Source organism: Hemicordylus capensis, chromosome 1 (assembly GCF_027244095.1).
Source record: "Hemicordylus capensis ecotype Gifberg chromosome 1, rHemCap1.1.pri, whole genome shotgun sequence".
Taxonomy (NCBI): domain Eukaryota; kingdom Metazoa; phylum Chordata; class Lepidosauria; order Squamata; family Cordylidae; genus Hemicordylus; species Hemicordylus capensis.
The window spans coordinates 253,851,521-253,867,083 of NC_069657.1; the positions used below are offsets into that span (position 1 = coordinate 253,851,521).

General features: G+C 42.5%; 1 long non-coding RNA gene across 1 annotated transcript in view; it reads left to right on the plus strand.

The window, feature by feature from the left end:
- LOC128346649 (uncharacterized) overlaps positions 1 to 15,563 on the plus strand; it is a 73,781-nt gene that overhangs the window by 15,459 nt on the left and 42,759 nt on the right. The gene's annotated exons all lie outside the window — the stretch shown is intronic.

Here is a 15,563-nt window from a genome sequence, read left to right on the forward strand (position 1 = left end):
CTGTTCGATTAGAATCTGACCTGGATTTGAACTAACCTGGCCTGATCCAGTTCTGGATCCGGCCGCACCAGGTCCAGTTTGGTTTGGCTATTGAACCAGGCTGAACTGACTTGGGGGATATGCTTGTAAAGGGGAATCTGGTGAGGATTCCCCTTTATAAGTGGGGGGGTGGGGCCCTTCGGGAGTTAAAGGGTGGCTGGGTGGGGGTGGCAAGAGTTGTAAAGTGCTGCTTATCCTGCTGGCACGGCTGCCACAGCCCTGCCATTTGCCCTCCTGGCAGCCCCAAGCATGCTCCCCTCTGCTTTTACTAGCTTGGTGGCAGCTTGGTAAAAAGAGAGGGGAGTTTGCTTGGGGCTGCTGGGAGAGTGAGTGGCAGTGGCAGCAGTGGCAGCCATGCTGGCATGGTAAGCACTGCTTTATATTTCTCACCAACCCAGTCTAGCCACCCTTGTTCGTGCAGAACTGGTTCGCTCAAACTGTGCCTGATTTGGTTTGGTCATGGACGGAACCTTCGAACCGGGCCTGGTTTGAGGCAAATCGGTTCGGCACGAACTGTTCGTGCACACCCCTAGCTCAGTGGTAAAGCACCTGCTTTGCATGTAGAAGGTTCAGTCCTGGCATCTCCAGGTAAGACTGGGAAATACCCCTGTCTGAAACCCTGGAGGGCCATAGCCAGTGAGGATAGGCAGTACTGAGCTAGACAAACCAATAGTTTGATGTTGTATAAGGCAGCTTCTGAAGCCGTCCAGATGCCACATACTCCTAGTAAATTCAGTTAGGAAAAGGCTCTCTCAATGCAGAGTTAAGGACCATTATGACATCGATAGCTAGTCGATCATTCCTTTCCCTATGATTTTTTCCCCTGCTTGTAGGTTTGAATTGCCTAGCTGTAAACAGCCAGATTTCAAAACAGCTGGAGCAGTTATATTTCTGCCTTCCAGGCAGCTTTAAATGGCAAAGGATACCCACTAGAAAAAAAAGGTGACAACCTTTGAGAAATCACATACTTAGGGAAATAAATATGGGGCAATACCAAAGACAAGGGATGGTAGCTGTAATTTAAACTCACCTGCCCACTCCACATCAGCCCACTTTTAAAGACATATTTATATATACACATTTCCCAACATAGGGTAAGCATCTTACTAGTTTTGAAATAATTGTCATTGTTCATTTGGATGAGGGAGGGAGGGAGGTGCATTAAGTCAAAACCAGGCAAAGGTGCGGGCGGGCGGGGGGAAGGGAAATATCTTTAACCAGTTCATTTGCAACCCAACAAAATCAAACTGTTGGGGGGAAATCCTCAGCAGATTTGTACAGCACAGCAATAGCCTTTATGCTTGGAAATTTATGGGCCATGGACAGTTTATAAGAAATGATGTAGTTCATCAGAGAGCCAAACGGATGGAACACATGGGAGCATTCTGCACAGGAAGTTGAGTTTTGGAATAATACTCACTTTGATAGAGTTGTTTTGTTAGCTAAGTAAAACAGTAGGGAAGCCAATGGCCACTTAGGCTTCAAACATAAATATATATTTATAAGTCACCCAGCTGCTTAACTGAGATCCCTAATGTTTTCACAAAGTATATCTTATCCGAAAAACAATAACACCCGAAAACAGCAGCAGCAGTGGCCAAGACCTGCTCCAGGCTGAAGTTCGATTAATCAGTCAGCAGTAGTTAGGAAGTGGTGGAATGCTACTGAAGGGCCAGATTCTGATGCTTGCATGGAACTCAGCCGTCAGTTTCTGCTATCTGTGATACTATTGAGAAGTACATTTCGTGGACATGGATGCAGTTTAAAATGTTGATTAAATACAAATGAATATGTTGAATCAAATTACAGGCTTATACCGAAAGTACTGCAATGTTCTTCTGGCTTAAAGCTTCATTAAGATTTAAAATAAGGATGTATCCTATCTCTATATATAATTCTCTAGCTAATCCTGTGTGTGGCAGCTCTCGCGAGAGTGCACAAGCAAATGCACCTGATTGGGCAGTGGGGATTCCATATGCAGACAGGGAGGAGGAGCCTGTGGCACTGTGGTGATTGGGCAGTGGGGATTCCATATGCAGATAGGGAGGAGGAGCCTGTGATGGTTAAAGTCAGTTGGAATGCAACATTTGTTGGTCGGAAGATATTATTGATTGTAGAGGAGAGGAATCTCTGTATATAAAAGGATAGTGGTCAGAGGTCTGCAAAAAGAGGGGTCATGAGGGAGCAAAGAGCCCTATCAGGAGAAGGAGGCTGCCAATGTGTGAATTAGATGAGGAAACAAGATGAACAAGATCTGTTAACATAGGAAGGGAGAGAGGGAGAGGGAGAGAGAAAGAGAGAAAGAAAAAAGGGAGGGAAAGAAAGACAGAAGGGAAGTGAGTGGAGGAGAGAGAGAGAGAAGGGAGGGATAGAGAGAAAGAAGGAAAGGTGAGGGATGGCCCAAGCCTGTCAGCAGCCTGAGGGGAATAAGCGGCTATGGCAGTGGTGGCAGCAAGGAAGGGCCCAGTCAACCACTACTGCTGTTTGGGGCTACCGAGGCCATTGGTGGATGGAGGCAGGGAGGGAAGCAGACAGGCAAGGGATGGACCCATACCTGTCATCAGCCTAAGGGGAATGAGCAGCCATGGTGGTGGCGGCAGTGAGGAAGGGCCCAGCCCGCTGCTGCTGCTGCTCCTGTGGGAAGGAGCAGGAACGGGGCTCGGGTGAGGGTGTGGAGGTCTCTGGGGATATTTATTTATTATATATTTATTTAACACATTTGTATACCGCCCAAAATGCAAGTCTCTGGGTGGTTTACTATGAAAGGATAGGAGCCACAACGCTGCAGCTGCGACTAAGAGAGGTGCGGGGGATGGAGTAAAGGGATGGAGGAGTTACCAAGAGGGGTGAGGGGGATGGAAGCAATGAGATGGAGGAGGAGGAGCAGGAGTGTGGCTCAGGTGAGGGGGGGCTGTGGCAGGGGGAGAGGGGAGCAATCAAGAGGCACTCTTACCCCTGGACTTCCAGGCGGAAGTCCAGGGCCTCCACGGCCCTTGGGGCCCCCCAAACCCTCTTTAGTCTGTCTTGGGTGGTGTGGTCACCTGGCAGAGCTTAACTATGCTTAATCTGAAGGGGAGGGGGGCCTCCAAAGGCCTTTAGGTCCAAGCTCCAAAATTACCTAGGTACACCTCTGCGCTCAGATGCTCTTTGCGGGTTAGGCTAGTTTTAAATGAAGACTGCAAGGAATTATTAGAGCAAATCATATGCCTGCACCTAAAAGGGCTTCTGTACAGCCAAGGGTTTTTTTTTACTGGAACCCTTTGAGGCTATTCCCACAATCACTGGAAAGCGGGCTAAGGCAGCTTAGCAGACCTGGAAGAAGCTCTTCTCACTGATTGTGAGAAGAGCTTCTTTGTATTGCATCATATGCTGCTTTCAGGAGCAGCTTTGGGAGGGGATGCAGAAGGGTGCAGTAAGACCTCCCCCCCCCACAAACCGCTCATACTGCAAGCAGAAATCTGTGTTTAGCAATTGGGATTCAAGTTGATGAATTTGTCAAATCTACCATATTTGGATCTGATACATGCTTTTTCAATGCTGAAAGAACAACAAAAGTCTACAAAGTTATAATGTCAGATGTTTAGGTACATATAATTGGTAGTGGCGACCTCAAACTCTGTGCAGGGACACACCAGTGATTCATAGATATGGGTTTGTTGTCAGGATACTCGCAATGGGTTTTAGAGGCTGTCTAACACAAAGAGACGGATGTCTGCTTCATCTGGCAACTGTTTTTGAAAGGCTCCACATTGCTAATCAGTAAATACATATCATGGGATGAATTAGATAAAGCATCCAAGTAGCAAAATGTGATGCAAAAGAGAAACAAAGCCAATTGGGTAAATTTCTCAAGGACTATAAATTAAAGTTTGGTGTTTTAGTTAAACATGCAAACACCCAAATCTGATCCTTGAATGTGAAGTTTGCCATTTGCACCAGTTTTTGTTTCAGGTTCATTGGATGTAATCCAGAAACTGTTGTAAGCATTAAAAGCATTAAAAGAGAAAAATAAATTCTGATTTTGAAGATTAGCCTTTATGTCAGAAAGAGGGTGTGTGTTTCTAATGGATGAGGTATATTTTTCTACAGGGGAAAAGTACCATATGAAGCATCCCTTAGGGGCCTTGCTGTTTTCATGTTGGATTCTTAGGTGCATCTTGTCCCTGTTGTCTTGTTTCAGTTTTGCACATTTCTTGTTTCACTAGGAAAAAAAACCTTTAATTTAATTCTTCTTCTAAACCAAATTATGAAAGCCGTTTACTCTTTACAAACAGAAAAGATACATTTGGGGGTCTATTCCAAATCTCATCTTTGTTTACAAAGGGGGAAAAAAATACAATTTCCCTTGATGCTTCCAAACCTTCTCACATGGAGGTTAAACAGGAGGCGGCTCATTAAATTTGAGCAGAGAACTGGAAAATGAGATTTCACACTCCTGGGATGGGGGAGCTGGCATGTTTGGGGTTTCACAAAATCTTTTAAAGATATTTGGCAAGTTACGTGCATGGTTCATGAAATATTGTGGAGCTTAAGTGAAAATATTATCCCAAATACTTTCCAACTGAAGTTAATTGGGTTTATCTACTCAATCAAAGGGCAGATTTCATGATAGGAAGCTTTCAGGTTTTCAATTAGGCATAGGCCCTTAATCAGTAAAGATTTTCCTGCCAAGTCATGCACTGTTTAGAGAACAGGAGCAACAACAACAAAAAGGCAAGTCAATGGGATTGAAGTACATGTTAGAACTAAGCATATGCTCAGTGATTTCTGGAAAAAGAAAAACTACAACAAAATATAAGTAGATCTTCTTAAGTAACGGAGGTGATAGGCTGGTAGGGGCAGGGTGGGGAAAAAAAAAACCCCAAATATATTCCCCCTGTCTCATTTTGTTTTGAAGTCTGACTCTGCTTTACAGTAAAGGTAAAGTGTCAACTCCTGGCACCTACAGAGCCCTGTGTTTGTCTTTGGAGGAGGAGTTTACCATTGCCTCCTCCCGTGCAGTATGAGATGATGCCTTTCAGCATCTTCCTTTATTGCTGCTGTCCAATATAGGTGTTTCCCATTCAAACCAGCAACCATCTGTTTGTTAGTCAAGCATTTCCCTGCTGTGCCACTTAAGGTGGCTTTGAACAAATGGTGTTGATGCTTAGAAAGACCCTTATCTAAAGGATAGCTAGACACAGAACTCTTACTAAAGATTTAGGCCAATCATAAGTATGTTGACTTCAGTGGCCTTAAGTGCACTTAACTTTGCCTTGGATTGTGATCTTAATTTACTCTGCATAACATTTTCCTCCAAGGGGACTATTTCTGAAACATTCCAGAAGAAGGGTATATGTGGAAGATATGCTGGTGCTTGTAGAAAATACCCTTGGACAGTAGGAACCTAGAATCCTGCTCAATATATCTTGTCTTGGAAAAGCCACCCAGAGTTTGAATTCCAAGGTAACATTTTGCACGCATCAGTAGTGGATGCATAACAAAACGAATCCTGTTGGCTTTCAGAGAAGTAGGAAAGAGGGAAGAGCTGGTGGTTGTCACTCCTGGAGAGTGAAATGGATACACGGCCATTCTCAATGCCTTTCCTTACCTGTTGTGGATGGTCGCGGATGATGATGATTTCCTTTTCTGCCCTTACATTATGCAGGGCCTAGAGAACTCATACTTGCTCCTTTGCTGGACATTGTTTCTTGTGTTTCCTTTGATCAGGAAATACAAAGTACATATTTTGAAAGATAAATGCAAACTTGTAACTTCAAATGCAAGTTGCAAGATTTGCAGCAGCTGCAGCAATAATAATTATTTGTTAAATTTAATGTGGTATGGTTTTCAGTTTTAGGCCAGTTTGGCTCGGTATGATTCTCAGATAATATCCATTGCTGTACTATATGTTTTTTTTTTTTTTTTGGTCCCTTTAAAAATGGATTGTTCCATAATTTGAACTGAATTGAAGTTGAACTAGCCACATTGCCTTCCAGAATAAGAAGATTTGAAACTTGATAGTGCTGAGTTTGTGAATCCAACTACAATAGTTTATTAGTGAATGTTCTGATCCTCCTCTAAGAATTCTGATGACGCCTTGGATAATTCAAATGACTATGAATAACCTGTTTTGAATAACATGTTAATTCATAGCCATTGCATTTGACTTGTATCTGACCTACTCAAATGGCAGAGCAGAAGGCTGCCCCTTTAAGGCTTTCACTCTCCTGACATGGAGGCAGAGCCCAGGAGGAGGAATCTTAGTTCAGAAGTACTTAAGGCCTCAGTCTACTTCTCATTGGTGTAAGTCAACTTGTATCATCAGATCTCTTCAAGGGCCTCATTAGTAACCAGGACAGGACACACTGGGGCAGCACTGAAAAAACCCTCTTAACTGAAGCGGCCACATAATGTAAGTGTGAGCAACTTCTGGAAGAATTATTATAATACATCCTTAGTTCAGTGAGGTTTTTTTAGTCCTAAACCTGAGGGCTTATACAGCCAGGTGTAAGCACAATGTCCATATGTGACTAAGTAATTCCCATAAATTCAACAGGGCCCTATTTTCCCAGTCCTATGTTAATACATGGACAGGTAGCATGAGTGGACATTGCATGAAATGAGAAGTCCATGCTCACCTTCCATATTTCCAAGCAGCCCTCTCTTTCACCTATGCAAGTTACTCATACTCTGGAGCATGAGTAGCTTGCATGCTATGTGGAGAGAGGCTGGAGGGGGATATGGGAAGTGAACACAGACTTCTTATTCCTTGTAGTGTCTTTTAATGCCGCCTGTGTGTGTCTGTCCACTTCTGATGACAAGGGGTGGGGGGCAGTGTTCCACTTATTGATGCATAGGTACTGTACCTGTGCACAAACAGCTTGGGATTAATTAATTTGACATTAATGGAGATGTTATGAAATGTCTGAAATGTTTGAAGTGGTTGCTATATCAAGAATTTGGGGTGGAATAGATTAGAATTGTAAATCTATGCTCAAGAGAAATAATCCGCCTCACAAGTGCACCATGAAGGAAGGCATTTACTGTCCTATGATTTCAGACAATGCCGTCAGAATACCTTGAGGGCAGATTCCAAAAAGTCTGGTTGGAACAGTGCCTCAGCCCCTGTGGCCAGAGGCAGGTGGAGGATCTTAAATATTATACTTTACACTGATGCAATAAGGTAGGCCAGGTTATTGACAATTTTATGGACTCTGAAGCCAGCTGGTCAAAGACCAAAATAAAGTATTGGGGTGCTGAAGTGGAATGTGTAAGCTATTTTCTGGTGGATGCAATGCCATATGTTAGCTACCAAACAGCTATTTTTGCTGTGTTGGTATTCAAACTTAGAAAGAGATCAGTCTCCGTTAAAGCTCTCTGATATATGCCCAAGTTATAACTTCTGGATTAGCTTTTTTTAGTGCTTATCAGTGTTGTATTATGTTGCAACTGTGGTACTATGTAGTCAAAGGTTGAGTTAAAATGTTATTTAACTGTATGCCTTTGTTTTATGTATTTTATTAACTTGTGAGTAGAGTAGAGTAGCACTTTATTTCGGTCATAGACCAGACACAAACAAAAACATTACAAAAAATCAGAACGAGTTTTACAAACTATATAACAGAATCTTGCCATTCTGGTAGAAATCCCCTTATCAAATTTAGACAATAAAAGATTAAGATAAAAAAAACATCAGAATGGCCAGGAAAATGTTTCCAGAAGCGGGAAAATTAATCTTAGCCGAATGTCCCTGTAGAAATCACAATATAGGATGACATGTGCGATAGTTTCCACAGTGTCAGAGCCACATGGGCAGAGTGGAGATGAAAATGGTATCCCTTTAAATCCTCCTTCCAAAACAGCAGAAGGCAACTTGTTAACACGGACAAGCGTTAAGGCATGCCTAAATTTAGGAATTAGTATGTTACTTAAGTACTCTGCTGGTTTAAAATTAACAAGTTGGTTCCCTATATATGTGCCTTTCTTGAGGCTGGCCACTTCCACTTGTATCTCCATATCTAAGATGCACTGCTTAATGGCCCTTGTAGCTTTATTTTGTGTTATCTATCTATCTATCTATCTATCTATGCAACAAGTCAATGTTGTTCAGAATCAACACTGAAGAAACCAAAATGACTTCTAAGCAACTAATCTGCAACAGGTATTCATTCAAGATAGTTTCATGGTGTTTTAAATTATATCTATCTATCTATCTATCTATCTATCTATCTATCTATCTATCTATCTATCTATCTATCTATATCACAAAATAAGATACATATACACATACACACACGCTATGCATGTTACGATCTATGGTTACAGCAATACAATTTATTCTGATTCTGATAAAGAATCCAATTCAAATTGATTTGCACTCTGCAGAGTTCCAGATTATGAAGTAGAGAATGCATTCAGACAGTGACCAAATGTGTCTGTTTTCACACTGAAAAAACCCACTAATTCATCCCCCAACCCTCTTATAAACGCAAAGATGTTAAACAGGGATTATTTTAAAATATACAAAGCCAATGCACAAGTCTGCACTGACTAATTTGACACTAATTGAATGCACAAGTATAACTTACAAGAATTAGTGCTGTATAACAGCAAACACTTCTAAAACCAAGGATTATAAACTTCAGGAGTACCACACAGTTTATGAATGAAGTTTGTTTGTTTGTTTGTTTGTTTATTTATTTATTTATTTATTTATTTATTTATTTATTTATTTATTTAACATATTTATATACTGCTGAATATGTAAGTCTCTGGGTGGTTTACAACAATATAATTAAAACAACAAATAAAAAGGTTAAAACATTACAACAATGAAAAATTTAAAATAATGTTAAAATTATTAAAAACCATCAAACTATTAAAACAGTATTTAATTAAAAGCCTGGTTGAACAGATGTCTTTAGAGACTTTTAAAAAATTGTCAAAGATGGGGAGGCTCTTATTTCAGCAGGAAGTATGTTCCAAAGCCTTGGGGCAGCAATGGAGAAGGCTTGTCCCTGAGTAGCCACCAGACGAGCCGGTGGCAACTGCAAACTAAGTTGACAATAAGTGTCTGCTATGAATTTACAATAGCAAAGGTAATTCGTTTAAAGGTGGGGAAAATGGTAAAGTGCACTTAATTGGGACAGAAGCAACTACAATCAGATCAATAGGATTACTTCTTATTCTAATAATTGCTTCACTGTTATGACCTGTGAGTTCACCTGGACAGCTTTTTGGTCATAATTCAGATGCCTATGTGATGACAGTGCTGTGTAAGATTTCTGACTTGTTTTTCAGATAAAATCTCCCCTCCCACCACACACATACACTGAATGACGAGCTGTTTTTGAAAATCAGGATAATTCAATATATGTTTTATGATGCAACACAAATGTTTGCTGTTCTAAGAAACACTAAAAACATTAGTGTTTTTTAAAACACTAGAAACATTAAAGCAATGTTTGTAGATTAATTGCATGAGTTTTAGAGGATTAACTGGCAGGTTAATTGACAGGTGCATTGTGGTGGGGAACAGCTAAGAAAATGGGTGTGGCACCTTAGGTAAGCTGGTAAATCAAGGAGGAGGAGCGGATCCCGTGAGGCTTGACAGATCAGGGATGCTGCTTAACTCCTATGCTGGTGACATCCTTTCTGTATGGCTGTGCAGCATCAGAGGGGTGGCGTTGATAGTCAAAAACCTGACCTTAGGTCGGCGAACAAGGGTGCCTCCGTTTTAGAGCGGAGGGGTGGCCTGGAGCCGAGGTGCTATCGCCACGGTCATTTAGGTGAGTGGCCGCCCAGCTAGCTACCGCGCTGTAGGGGGGGATGAACCAATCCCAGCAAAACATGCCTTGTATGAACAATACAACTGCGCCTCAATAAAGAATTGGCCGAATCCACCATAGTAATGTCTCCGCGTCTTGGTGCAATAATACTTAGAGCAGCACCTAGACCTTCAATGCAGCAGGGCACTGTCAGCGCATGGGGGGCCTTGTACGAGTGGAATTCTCCTTCAACTTATGGAAGGAGTGTCCATCAACAGAATACTGCTTTGCTAAAGGTCTGGATGCTACCCATTGGCCAATATGATGAGCAGAATGACTCAAAGCAGTCTCATTGAAACTAAAAGGACAAATTATGGAATGCCTGAGGAGTCTTTTCTCTCATCATGTTGGCCATTATTTATAGATGATGTGCATATTTTGCAGTAGCTACTATCTTAGAAGAGACGTTGCCTGGTCTCTCTCTCTCTCTCTCTCTCTCTCTCTCTCTCTCTCTCTCTCTCTCTCTCTCTCAGAGTGCACCTTTTCTATGAAGGTTGCAATTTTTGTATATAATAAGTATTATTACATTTATTTCTATCCTCTTACAAATATGATCAAAGCAGTATACAATAGAAAAAGAAGAGAAAATCCTGAAAAATACATGGGATACAGGAAAATCAACCATACAAACCATATAATCTTCTCAGAGCTCATCCAAAGGCAAGATGAAAAGGCATTTGTAGGATCTCCTAGGGAAAATTCCATAACCACCATCAAAAAACCCTGTGACCAGTACCTAGCAATCTGATGTCCAATAAGGTGTGGCAAAGAGCAATACCTGAAGCCAATCTTAGGGTTTGGGTTCATCATGTGGAGGAATGCAGTCCTCATAATAAATATTTTTTTAAAACTCCTGCTGTGGTCAACACCGTACATTTTAGTCAACCAAATATTGAGAATCAGTGTGCACTATCTAGGCTAATAGTGTTCTCACATAATAACATTTTGATCATGTAATGATTTTTGCTAATCCCTTCTTGGGGATCCTGTTCTCCAGGCCTCAGGGGCATATTGGAGGGATAGCAGAGGGAAGGAGATCAGCAAATATTTCATGCACAAAGCATTCTTATGTAAGGGCAACATTAGTCTGGATGCTGCCCATAATACTAACTTATTACTAAACATTGCAGCCCTACTGTGTAGCCTCACTGGAGCTGTATAATCCATTGGCTCACCTAAAGTATGTCTCCAAACTGTATTCTGAGTTAGGGATGTGCACAAAACCGATGTTTGCAGTTCAGTTTGAGTTCGAACCAGCAGCGCCCCCGATTCCAGTTCTATCAAACTGGCCACTGGTTTGGCTCAGATTTGAACTGGGGTTGAACCAGTTCCAAGTGTTCCGCCATAGGGAATAGTGAGAATTTGAACTGGCTCTTTATTTCCTGTGGGTAGTGCCTAGGGAAACCAAAATGGGTTGAGTATGACACAGGGTGGATTTGATTTAAATCAAACTGATTTAAATCACAATTTAAATCACTAGCAGGGTGGATAAAAATCAATGATTTTTTTTTTAAAAAATCAAAAAAATCCGATTTAAATTTAAAAAATCAATTTTTTTGATTTTTTTTTTAAAAAAACCATTGATTTTTATCCACCCTGCTAGTGATTTAAATCGTGATTTAAATTGTGATTTAAATCAGTTTGATTTAAATCAAATCCACCCTGGTATGACAGCATGATGTGTGCTACCTATCACCCAACCCACAAAGCAGTTGGACAATCAGGCTATTTTAAATGATTTTTTTTATTTGTGGGGAGTCATCAGCAGGTCAACCCTTGACCTATTGACCCATCATGACATACCACCCTACCTGTTTTTGTTTCCCTAGGAAATAATGAGCTGGTTTTAATTCCTATTCTTCCCTATGGTAGAACCAGAAACAGAATCAGCACTGCACACACATTAAAAGTTCACACACACACACACACACACACACACACACACACACACACTCTTTAAAAAAGTGATTCTCCCACAGAACATGGTGCACAACTGACCAAAACTGAAACACTGATCCAGATTCTGTACCAGCCACACAGTGCCAGGTACCCTGCCCAGTGCCCATCTATGCATCATTGCCAGTGCCACAAGTTGGACACAGTTATTCTATAATAACAGCAGCAGCGGGCAGCACCCTTTTGACAGAAGAACATAAGAGCAGCCCTGATGGATCAGGTTCAAGGCCTATCTAGTCCAGCATCCTGTTTCACACAGTGGCCCACCAGGTGCCCTTGACTCTGAGTGTATGTGCAGAATGCACGGAGTCAGACCACAGTCCACAGTGTGCTGTCCCACTGTGAGGACAGTCACATGTCATGGAGCAAGTCTCACACTGCAAATCAATGGCAGTCACAGATTTTGCCACAATACCAGATTGAACTTCAAGTCTCAGGAAGGAAGGGCAGGCAAGTCTGGCAAGGCAACCAAGTTATTCTGCCTTTGTCCATTTGAGATCCAACAAAAGCAAGCAAAATTGAAGTGTGTGTGTGTGCGCATGATGAGATTGAAAAAATAAAACCACATGAGAAGACTTTCTTCTTTATGTGTGTGCAGTAAATTGGCCTCAGGTAGGGCTGGGCCCTGGGCCAGCCTGCAGGTTGACATGCCAAGGAACCAGTCTAGACTCATCATTGGGGTGTGTGTGCACGTGCATGCATGTTTGGCTGTGCTACAGGAGCAAACAACAACAAAACCACACACTAAACAAAGCAGTCAACATGAAAGCCAGGAAGAAACAAAACAAAACACCCACCTATGCAGCACCACGGCCTCCAATGGGTGCTGGCCCTGTGTCAGTCCATCTTCACAAGCCTGACAGTTCCAACACAAGACAGCAAGCCAAATAAACACCATGTTTGGAGGCACCATGGCCTCTGATGGGTGCTGGCCCTGGGGCACTAGTCCATCATCGTGAGCTGGTGGCATGCGTGCGTGTCTGTGTGTGTCACTGTGACACATATGGGTTGGCCAGGGTGAGCTGGTGTTGCAGGAGGTGCGGGTGGCCATGAGACACTCACCCTGCACATCCAGCTCAGGGTAGCCCAGCAGGCAGAGGTCAGCCTGGCAGAAGACCAGCTGCTCCACCAAGCCAGCATCCAAATGCGAGTGGTGGGGTGTCATCACGTGGAGAACATCCTGGATTGCTCTGGATACTGGTTGGGGGGCAGGAGAGGAGCTGTCTTACTAGACAGACAACTTACTAAAACCAATCTCACGATGATGGGCAGTAACTGGGAACTTGTGGGTGGTTAATCCAATAAATCCAAAAAGGCAGGTGGTTAATCCAATAAATCCAAATTAAAAAATTAATCCACAAGGTGGGGATCAAGTGGCAGCAGAGGCAAGGCAGGCAGTCAGGTGGTGGTAGAGGCCAGGCGGGTGGGTCAGGCAGCATTGGAGGCAAGGTGGGTGGGCAGGTCAGGCAGCGGCAGGTGGGGGTCCAAGCAGGTAGCTGGGGAGCAGATCAAAGAAGCAGGGGGGGGGCTGCGGGTCCACAAAACAGTAAACCAAGGTGTAGATGCAGAGCAGCAATCCTTCAAAATCCAGCTCCTGGAGCACAGCCAAAGCTCATCCCAAAAACCAAAAGAGTAAAGCCAGGCAGGCACTGCCTAGCTTCAAATACTTTTCAAACTCCCTCCTTTTTGTGCCCCACTCCCTTGTTCCTCCCCCCCCTCCAATGGGGGCAGAGTTGCCCAGACAACAGAAAGATTTGAATGAGAACAAGCCAACCAGAGCAAAGGAGATCGCTAGCCAGTCAGAAGGTAGTGGCTGAACACCAATCAGGTGGGCTGAAATTTTGTAAACAGAGATCAGTAATGGTGGCTGCCATGTTTGAACCATCAAACCAATTTGAATTGGTCTTGGCTCAGTTCAAACTTGGATTGGTCCCCTCTTTTTGGGAGCCAATCTGGTTCAAACCCAAACTGGTCGAACAGGGCCGATTCGAGTCAAACCCAGTTTGAATCAAACCAGTTTTGCACACCCCTCTTGTGAGTCAGGATTCTAAAAGAGTGCTTCAGTATGAAGAGCAGTAATATAAGTAATATTTTACTGCTCTAGGGAGCAGTAAAAGGGATTCCTCCAATGTACTTCATGGGAGTTTATGTTTCTGGTCACTGCACCACTTAGGGCTCCTTCAGTCATGATGAATGTCCTACACTGACAGCACTTCTAGTAAGAAAAAGCATGACAATTGCATGTACTCTATCATTTTGACGATTTAGCATATGTGTTTTGCTGTGTCCTGTGTTCATGCCAGTTGCAATGTCTGTGTGCATGTGCATGCAGTGAAACAGATGTGTGTATGAATTGTGACACATGAGAATGTACCTGCAGTTTGCATGCTTTTCCCTATAAAGTAGTGATATTTGTGGAGATAATTTGTCACATTTGTAGTGGCCTTCAGAAGTGAAGCAACCGAGCAGTTCTGTTTGATCAAACCTTTCCCACTCATTATGTGTACTGGAATCTACATTAAAGCTTTTAACCATTACATACACCATTGAGTTAAAGCTATTGTTAACCTAGGTGATGGATTACAATCGAGAATGTTAATGTTATCTGGAGGAACACTTTTAATGTATGTTGCCATACTATAAACAAGGTCATCAAAATTAAATGGGATGTCAATGACCTACAAAGATCATAAAGTAAACAAAAGTTCTTAAAATAAGCATGTAACCTGAACACCCCTGGGATTGTCGCATATCAAAGGCATTTGTTTATATGAATTGAAGAGAAAATTACTTACTGGTAATGTTGTTTGTCATAAGTCTACATCTAGGCCTGTCTGACCACAGAAATCCATCATGAAGAATGATGGTATGTCTGTTCATTAGAGGAGGCAAGGAGAAGAAGAATCTGATTCACTACATCCAAAAATTATAATATAATATATAGAGGCAGTGGCAAGGTCAAATGATTGATATTCAGTTCTATTGTTAAAAGAATCAACAGGACAACATAATTATTTCCACAAATACACTGGATATAAGTCCAAGTGAGGCTTTGTTACCAGAACTGCTCAGAGGTTCTGGCTAAACACCTCAACTATGCTTTTAGCTTAGAGTGGGGAAATTAGCTTGGCTTGGGGAGCAGTTTGGCTCCAGTATCAATCCGAGCAAGTTTTAACGTATTGGAAAAATGAGGAAACCTGTAATACAGTTCAAAGATTTATGAAGGGTTAAATGGGAGTAAAGAAGGAAAGAAGTTTAGTTAGGCAATGCAAACAGTCTTGGTTGGTATTTAAACTATAAGTCTTACACAAAATGGTTTAGCTAAAGTCGTAATTGAGAGTGAATCGAGTTGGCTAAGGCTCTTAGACCAGAGCCTGGCTTAAGGCTTGCTGTAAAAAGTGCTTGAGAAGCAGGGAGTCAGGCAGAGAAGTGGCGGGGAGATTTGGAAGGGCAAGAGGATAGTTTGCCTATCCTTCCCAGGTACGTTCGTTGCACGTTGGTAGTATAGAATCCAAGAGAAAGAGTTGTGACGTGCAAGGACAAGGCTGTGGAGTGGAATCAGGAATATTAATGTGTAGTGGCTAGAGTACTGGACTAGGACCAGGGAGACCCGAGCTCAAATCCCCATTCAGCCATGAAACTAGCTGGGTGACTCTGGGCCAGTCACTTCTCTCTCAGCCTAACCTACTTCACAGGGTTGCTGTGAGGAGAAAGCTAAGTATGTAGTACACCGCTCTGGGATCCTTGGAGGAAGAGCGG